The following is a 9,150-nucleotide window of genomic DNA, read 5'->3' as shown; positions in this document are numbered from 1 at the left end:
CGTGCGTGTGTGTGTCTGTCTGTCTGTCTGTCTGTCTGTCTGTCTGTCTGTCATTCTGTCTCTCCGTCTCTCAAATGAATAAATAAAATATTTTTTTAAAATGTATTTGAATCTGGGCATGGTGGCATACACCTGTAATCCCAGAGGTATATGAATTGCCTTGAACACTAGGCCAGGCTGAGACTTCATAATGAATTCCAGGTTAGTCTGGGCTAAAATGAGACCCTACCTCGAAAAGCCAAAAAAGAGAGAGACTAAGAAGGCCCACCTAAGGTATGCTGACCTCTCTCTGACAGTTTTAACCCCATGATAAGAGAAGACGGTCATAGATAGCAGGATGGTTATTTCCAAATCTGGGTATAAAGCCAGGCATTGTGACACATGCCTTTAATCCCAGCACTTGGGAGGCAGAGGTAATAGGTTTGATGTGAGTATGAGGCCACCCTGACATTACATAGTGAATTCCAGGTCGGCCTGGGCTAGAGTCAAAAAATAAAAAAAGGCCACACCAGTATATGGATGACTCTCACCAAAGGTTGCTTAAGTCATATGATTCCCTTATGCTGGGAAAAAGGAAACCAGAGTTGCTCAAAAAATTCCAGTAAAGTTACCTAGGATGGGTCCCTCCAGACTTATGCCCAAATATCATTACCAATCATCAGAATGGCTTGCAACTGAATGGGTCCTGAAGCCGAAATTATGCTGGGCAGCCCCTAATGGCACCCAGTGGCTCTATAGTAACAACATTTGATCCTGCCTTCCCCTACGATGGATTTGAAGGTACACTCTGGGATTTCCTTGGATACAGTGATGACAAGTTAAAACCATATCATGGGCTGGAAGGATGATTGAGAGGTTAAGATGCTTGCTGGGAAGCCTAAGGACCCAGGTTCGATTCCCCAGGACCCATGTAAGCCAGATGCACAGGGTGACACATGTGTCTGGAGTTCATTTGCAGGGGCTGGAGACCCTGACATGCCCATTCTCTCCTTCTCTCTCCCCCTCTCTGTCTCTAATAAATAAATAATAAAAACAAAACAAACAAACAAAAAACCTTATCATTTTTGTTTTTTTTTTAATTTTTTAAATTTATTTATTTGAGAGCAACAGACACAGAGAGAAATACAGATAGAGGGAGAGAGAGAGAACGGGCGCACCAGGGCTTCCAGCCTCTGCAAACGAACTCCAGACACGTGCACCCCCTTGTGCATCTGGCTAACGTGGGACCTGGGGAACCGAGCCTCGAACCGGGGTCCTTAGGCTTCACAGGCAAGCGCTTAACCACTAAGCCATCTCTCCAGCCCTTATCATTTTTGGTTTTAAAGCACCATTAGACTAGGAATGGGGTTTGTTGTTGTTGTTTGGTTGGTTTTTTTCGTGGTAGGGTTTCACTCTAGCCCAGGCTGACCTGGAATTCACTATGGAGTCTCAGGCTGGACTTGACCTCACAGCAATCCTCCTGCCTCTGCCTCCTGAGTGCTGGGATTAAAGGTGTGAGCCACCACGCTCAGCTAATCTGGAAGATGTCAACTATCACATAGAAAGTCTCACTAAATATACCCAACAGGCTGGCTTGTTTTTTGCGGGGGGCAGGTATTTTTTTTTTTTCTATTTCTTTATTTGAGAGCAAGAAAGAGAGCCACAGAGCTTCAAGCCACTGCAAGCTAACTACAGACACACGCATCACCTTGTGCATCTGGCTTTATGTAGGTACTAGGGAATCGAACCTGGGTTGTTAGACTTTGCAGGTAAGTGCCTTATCTGTTGAGCCATCTCTCCAACTATTTATTTATTTATTTATCTTGTTTTTTGTTTTTGTTTTTTTGTTTTGAGGTAGGGTCTCACTCTAGCTCAGGCTGACCTGGACTTCACTATGTAGTCTCAGGGTGGCCTTGAACTTATGGTGATCTTCTTACATCTGCCTCCCAAATGCTGGAATTAAAGGCATGCACCACCATGCCCGGATTGGGGTTATTTCTTCAGAGGGGGGATTAAGGCAGTGTCATAGACAGCCTCAGGTTGCTGGGATGAAATTCCAAACCAGACACAGTTATGGGAGAAAAGGGAATTTATTGAAGCTCACAGATCCAGGGGATGTCCCATAAATCTTGGCAGAAGCAACTGGCCCTGTTTCACTGGTCTGGGCAGAGAGAAATAGCACCGGCAGCACCAAAAGCTCTTTAGTCTGAAATTCGAGATCAGCTTCCACACCTCAGGGCTGCACTTTACGATCCACCCACAGTGACACCAAGTTACAAGCTGGAGAAATAGCTTAGCAATTAAAGCATTTGCCTGCGAAGCCAAAGGACCCAGGCTTTCCCAGGACCCATGTAAGCCAGATGCACATGGGCCACATGCATCTGGAGTTCGTTTGCAGTGGCTGGAGGCCATGGTATGCCCATTATCTCTCTCTCTCATCTACGTATCTCTCTCTCTGATTGCAAATAAATAAATAAAATTAAAAAAAAAACTCCTTAATATACTGGACATCCATTCAAACTTCCACAGGCAGTTAAGGTAACCAGGCTCTGAAAGGAAACAGCAGGAATGTGTCTGGGCCCGCCCTTGCATTCTCCACTTTTCTAAAGCTGACAGAAGAATGTTTTCTCCTTATCTCTTGCCTAATTTATTTTTCCATCAATAACCCGAGTCCCTCTCTGGCAAGGAGTTCCCTTTCCTAAAATTAAGTTTTAAATCGGATCCTGGAATTCTGGTTAGTTAAGCTCAGCCCCAGAACTTGGCATCATGGCTGGCCTCTTCTTGAGGCAGCCCCTAGCCCAGACAAATCAGCCCTCACTCTGGCTCACCTGAGCCGGAAGGTAACGTCCACCACTACAATAAGATGATAATTAGATCCTTACCAGGTGGGCGAGGTCTCTTTTTGGCTCTGAACCTCTCCTGAATTTCCAGATCCCTGCCCTGGTAACTTTTCCTTGCCTCGGCCCAGTGTGGCAGAGATGAAGGGGGAATCTTAACTCCTACTGCACTCCCCCCACCACCTCCACATGGCAGGAGCTCTCTGTATTTCTTTTTCCACTCAAAATCTACAATCCCTTTCCATGTTCTTTTTTTTTTTTTTTTTACCCCCCCCCAGACCCATGCCCAACTCCCACCTGAGCTCTGGGACCACCTGGGTGTATCCATTTTCCCTTCTTCTATTAGAGAACTCTCCCTCTCGTATTCCTGAATAAAGTTGTAATAATTTTAAAAAAAAAAAGCAGAGGTAGGAGGATCACCCTGAGTTCAAGTCCACCCTGAGACTACATAGTGAATTCCAGGTCAGCCTGGTCTAGAGTGAGACCCTATCTCAAGAAAACAACAACAAAAAGAAAAGAAAAGAAAGAAAGAAAGAAAGAAAGAAAGAAAGAAAGAAAGAAAGAAAGAAAGAAAGAAAGAAAGACAAAGGAAAAAGCCAGACTTGGAGGTGCACTTCTTAGATCCCAGCCCTTGGGAGGCAAAGGTAGGAGGATCACTGTGAGTTAGTGACCAACCTAGGATTATAGAGTGAGTTCCAATCAGCCTTGGCTATAATGAGACCCTACCTTGAAAAACAGGCCGAGGAGATGGTTCAGTGGTTCTAAGCACTTCCTGGGCAGGCATGAGGACCTGAGGAGACCTGAGAGGCCACACAAGTTACACACCTGGGACCCACATAAACAGCTAGATATGGCCTCGCACATCTGTATCCCTGATCCTATTGAAGGAGGATAGGAGAAGGCTAGCTCCTTTTAGGCAGTTTCAGTTAGAGATTGATGCCCAGAGAGAACCAGGAGATGCCACCCCACATGTCACCTCACCCTGACGCAGAACTCTTAGCAGAAATGAAGCTCATGTCTGATAAGACTGATCTACACACCCACCCACCCCGCCCCAGGGTGCCCACTGCCTAGCACGCTACCTAGATAGAAGGCCAAGGTGGGCTGGCTCAGGGACCTGACCTCCAAATCTACAGACCAATCAGATCTTCCCCCTGCCTAAAAAGGCTGCTGTCTTCTTCCTATGGTTAGCTCTGCCCTGCTCCACTCGGCTTTATTGGCTCTGCCCTGCCTGCCTCTCTTTGCTCTCACAAGGACACATGTGAATCTGGCTTCCTCTTCACCTAGCCTGGCTGGGTGCATGTGGGAGGAGAGGGTAAAGCTATTTCTTGGGCTGGAGAAATGGCTTAGACGTTAAAGTGCTTACCTGTGAAGTCTAAACACCCAAATTTGTGATTTCCCCCTGAATAAACTGAATAATTCATAATTTGTCCTTCTTGAGTCCATCTTTATCAATTCTTCGTTAAAGGAAGGACAGAACCCAAAGACCCCTCCTGAACCCCCCAAATCCTGCATCACTATAAAGAGCAGAGAACCACTGGGGTCCTTGGAAAAAGAAACAGCAACCTCCAGTATCAGTGAGACCCCAGCTCAGGTAGGAATGGGCAGAATCGTGAGAAGAGCACTGTAGACATTCACTTCCAGCCACCGCAGAGGAACTCACCCCACCATAGACAAGGATTCGGGGTGTCCCATGGGCCCATACACATGCGTACACCACGTCCACAACCCACCACACCATGTCACACCCACACAAAAGAAGATACAGGGCAGCAAAGTGTGATGGAACCTGGTCGTAATCTTTTTCCTTATCTATTTATATGAGAGAGAGAGAATGGGTGCACCAGGGCCTCCAGCCACTGCAAACAAACTCCAGACACATGTACCACCTTGTGCATCTGGCTTTCTTGGGTACTGGACAATCTAACCTGGGTCCTTAGGCTTTGCAGGCAAGTGTCTTAACCTCTAAGCCATCTCTCCAGCCTGCTTCTAAGCTTAGAACTCAAGAATCTGAGGCAGGCCAGCCACAGTGGGGCATACCTTTAATCCCAGCACTTGGGAAGCAGAGGTCAGGAGGATTGCTGCGAGTTCAAGGCCAGCCTGAGACTCCATAATGGATTCCAGGTCATCCTGGGCTAGAATGAAACCCTACTTTGAAAAAACAAAACAGGGGCTGGAGAGATGGCTTAGCGGTTAAGCGCTTGCCTGTGAAGCCTAAGGACCCCAGTTCAAGGCTCCGTTCCCCAGGTCCCACGTTAGCCAGATGCACAAGGGGGCGCACGTGGAGTTCGTTTGCAGTGGCTGGAAGCCCTGGCGCACCCATTCTATCTCTCTCCCTCTATCTGTCTTTCTCCCTGTGTCTGTCGCTCTCAAATAAATAAATAAAAAATGAACAAAAAATATTTAAAAAAAAAGAAAAAGAAAAAAACAAAACAAACAAATTTTAAAAGTTACATGCTTCCAACATACAACGGCACAGACTGACCATTCCCAACCCCTAAACAGGGAGTTGGAGCAGAGCAAGGAAAAACTGGACCAAACAAAACCAACCCCAGGAAGGGCAAGTGCCAAATCCCACACTTCGGTGTCTCACATCTTTGGCTCATGATGGAATTGTCTGGACTCCAAACAGCTTGGCTGACTCTCACTCTGTGCATGCATCTTTCCTCAACGCAGATCCCACAGTCCTGGCAGCTCCAGCATCCCGGGGTTTCCATTGAGGCTTAGGCTTCACCTTCCTCCTGCGGTGGCCTTTCACATTCCCTCCTTACAGGGAATCCACTCCTGCCACGCATTGTCTAGTGTTTGGATGAACACGAAATGAACCCACGACATGCAAAATATGATATAATGGAGGGTAGGGGATGCTCCCTGGTACTCCCTGAACTGACTGTACTTGCAGCAGGTTCAGGAAGTCCAAGCTATAGGGAATTGAAGACAGATCACGAGGGGCTGGAGAGATGGCTTAGGGGTTAAGGCATTTGCCTGGGAAGCCTAAGGGCCCAGCTTTTGACTCTCCACATCCCTCATAAACCAAACACACAAAGACGAGGCAAGCACAAAGTTACACATATCCACTAGGTGGCGCAAGCTTCTGGAGTTCAATTGCAGCCGCTGAGGCCCTGGTGAACCAATTCTCTCTAAAAAAAAAAAAAAATGAGGGCACAGTGGCGCACGCCTTTAATCCCAGCACTCAGGAGACAGAGGTAGGAGGACTGCTGTGAGTTCAAGGCCACCCTGAGACTACATAGTGAATTCCAGGTCAGTCTGGGCTAGAGTGAGACCCTACCTCGAAAAACCAAAAAAGAAAGAAAGAAAGAAAGAAAGAAAGAGAGAGAGAGAGAGAGAGAAAGAAAGAAAGAAAGAAAGAAAGAAAGAAAGAAAGAAAGAAAGAAAGAAAGAAAGAAAGAAAGAAAGAAAGAAAGAAAGAAAGAAAGGAAGGAAGGAAGGAAGGAAGGAAAGAAAGAGAGAGAGAGAGAAAGAAAGAAAGAAAAGAAATATTTAAAAAAGACAGATTGGGCTGGAGAGATGGCTTTGCAGTTAAGGCCTGCAAAGCCAAAGGACCTAGGTTTGATTCCCCAGCACCCACAGAAGCCAGATGCACAAGGTGGTGTATGCATCTGGAGTTCGTTTGCAGCGGCTGGAGGCTCTGACATGCCCATTCTCTCTGTGTCTCTTCTCTCTATCTGTCTCTGCTTGCAAATAAATTTTTAAAAAGTTTTTTACATCTCCACCGAAGGTGCACAGCCTTCCATGTCCTCAGGTTTAGCTTGTACAAAGTCTACCCTGTTACAAATTAGCTTAATGGCCACACACAGTGGCTTTCCTTGGAGGAAACTACCATGTCCCCTTATTTTTTAGTGGTGCATGCATGTAAATCCAGCCTTGGGAAGCTGAGGCAGAAGGATTGTTGTGAGTTTGAGGTCAACTTCAACTTACATCGTGTAGACCAGCTTCTGTGAGCACAAATGTAAAGAAAGAGCTATGGAAGGATGACAGAGGCCACAGCCAGGCCCTCCTGTGGCTCTTCTCTGCTTCTGGGTGTTCCAGGGCAGCCAGCAATGCTTTGGCTAACATAGTCTGTCTTTCTTTCTTTTTATTTATTTTTCTTTTTTTTGTTGTTGTTATTTTTAGTTTTTCAAGGCAGGGTCTCAGTCTAGTCCAGGCTAACCTGGAATTCACTATGTAGGCTCAGGGTGGCCTCGAACTAACAGTGATCCTCTTACCTCTGCCTCCTGAGTGCTGGGATTAAAAGGCGTGCGCCACCACACCTTTTGGTTTTTTGAGGTAGGGTCTCACTGGAGCTCAGGTTGACTTGGAATTCACTATATACTCCCTGGCTGGCCTGAAACTCATGGCAATCCTCCTACCTCTGCCTCCCAAATTCTGGTATTAAAGTCCTATGCCACTAAGCATGGCTTTTTTGTTTGTTTGTTTGTTTAGTTGTTTTGTTTGTTTTGTTTTATGAGGTAGAGACTCACTCCCTAGCCCAAGCTGACCTAGAATTCACTACGTAGTCTCAGAGTGACCTCGAATTCCCAGCAATCCTCCTACCTCTGCCTCCCAAATGGTGGGATTAAAACTGTGTGCCACCACACCAGACTTCACAATATTTTAAGCAGGTGGATTGCACAGTTACAAGATCAACTTTTTAAAAGCACATTTAAAAACATCTTAATTTATTTATTTGCAAGCAGAGACAGAGGAGAGAGAGAGAGGGAGGGAGAAAATGGGCATACCAGGGCCTCCACCCATTCAAATGAACTCCAGATGCATGTGCCACTTGGTGCATCCAGCTTTATGTGGGTACTGAGGAATTGAACCCAGATTGTTAGGCATTGGGTTTGATTCCTCAGTACCCATGTAAAGCCAGATACACAAAGTGGTGCATGTATCTGGAGTTTGTTAGCAGAGACTAGAAGCCCGGGCAGCCCTTATTCTCTCTCTCTTACAAATAAATAAAAGGCCACACCTTTAATCCTAGCACTCCAGAGGCAGAGGTAGGAGGATCACAGAGAGTTAAGGCCAGTCTGAGACTACATAGTGAATTTTAGATCAGTCTGGGCTAGAGACCCTACCTCGAGGAAAAAAAAAAAAAAAAAAAAAGCTTTCACATAGATTCTTATGTTCCATTTGAGATCCCGGTAAATGCAGCCCAGGCCAACAACTTGACTTAGACTTCACAAAAACAAAACAAAAAAAAAAACGTGAGCCAAGCTGCTCTGGGTTTCCAACCTTCAGATCTTCAGTGTGGGGCTGGGATCTCTGGTCTTACACAGGCTGGGCAAGCACTCCACCCCAGAGCCACTACCCTAGCCTTGAATATTTGCTATTGTAAACTGTGAAGAGAGCTAGAGAGATGGCTCAGTGGTTAAGGTGCTTGCCTGCAAAGCCTAATGATCTGGGTTCAATCCCCCAGTACCCAAGTAAAGCCAGATGTACAAAGTGGACAATGTGTCTGGAGTTCGCAGTGGCTAGAGGCTCCCTCTCTCCTCTCCCTCCCTCCCTCCCTCCCTCCGTCAGTCTCTCTCTCTCTCTCTCTCTCTCTCTCTCTCTCTCTCCTGTGAAGAACTGGGGGCAGGGGAATTTGTTACATAGCAGTGCATAGCTTGTTCCCTGGGAAAGGGAAGGGCCAGTTTGGAATAACAGAGCCATCTTCACCCAAGTCCCTAAACCCATTACATCACCCTAGCCACATGCAAAGTATGCTGGGAAAGGTAATTTCTTCTTGGACAAGGTGGTTTAAAATAAAAACATCTATTTGTTTTGCTGCCCTCACTTCCTGGAAAGAGTTCCTAAAACTTGAAATTCTTAGTCAGAGAAAGGGCGCTGGGTGCGTCCTGTGTGGAAGTACTAATCTTTGAGCTTAATTCTGAATCCTCAGTGTGCCTAAATCCCTCGGATTTCTCAGGCAATAGGAATGACTTTTGTCCCAATGGGGTAATGCAAAGGTGAGTTTCTGAGCTGGTTAGATGGCTCGGAGGTTGAAAGACCTTGCTTACAGAGTTGAGCTCCCAGGGGGAGACTTCACTCTAAGGACCTGCCCAGGATTAGATGCTGGAAATTTCAGCCCCACCCCATTGTTTGGCTCAGTCAGTAAACTGTTTGCTGTGCAAACTTAGGAGTCCCAGAAGCCACATTAACAATGCTGTGTCTTGGTCTCACTGTCTTTGTCCCTGTCTGGCTTACTCTATCTGTGTTATGTCTCTGTATTACTGTGGATTATAGCCAGAAGCTCACTAGGCAGCCTAGATCCACAGTGAGGGCTGGGGGCGTGGCTCAGAGGTAGAGCTCCTGTCCAGAATCCACAGTGAGGGCTGGGAGCATGGCTCAG

This window comes from Jaculus jaculus, chromosome 14 (assembly GCF_020740685.1).
Source record: "Jaculus jaculus isolate mJacJac1 chromosome 14, mJacJac1.mat.Y.cur, whole genome shotgun sequence".
Lineage (NCBI taxonomy): Eukaryota > Metazoa > Chordata > Mammalia > Rodentia > Dipodidae > Jaculus > Jaculus jaculus.
The sequence above is the reverse complement of the archived record's forward strand: the minus strand, read 5'-3'. Positions refer to the sequence as shown.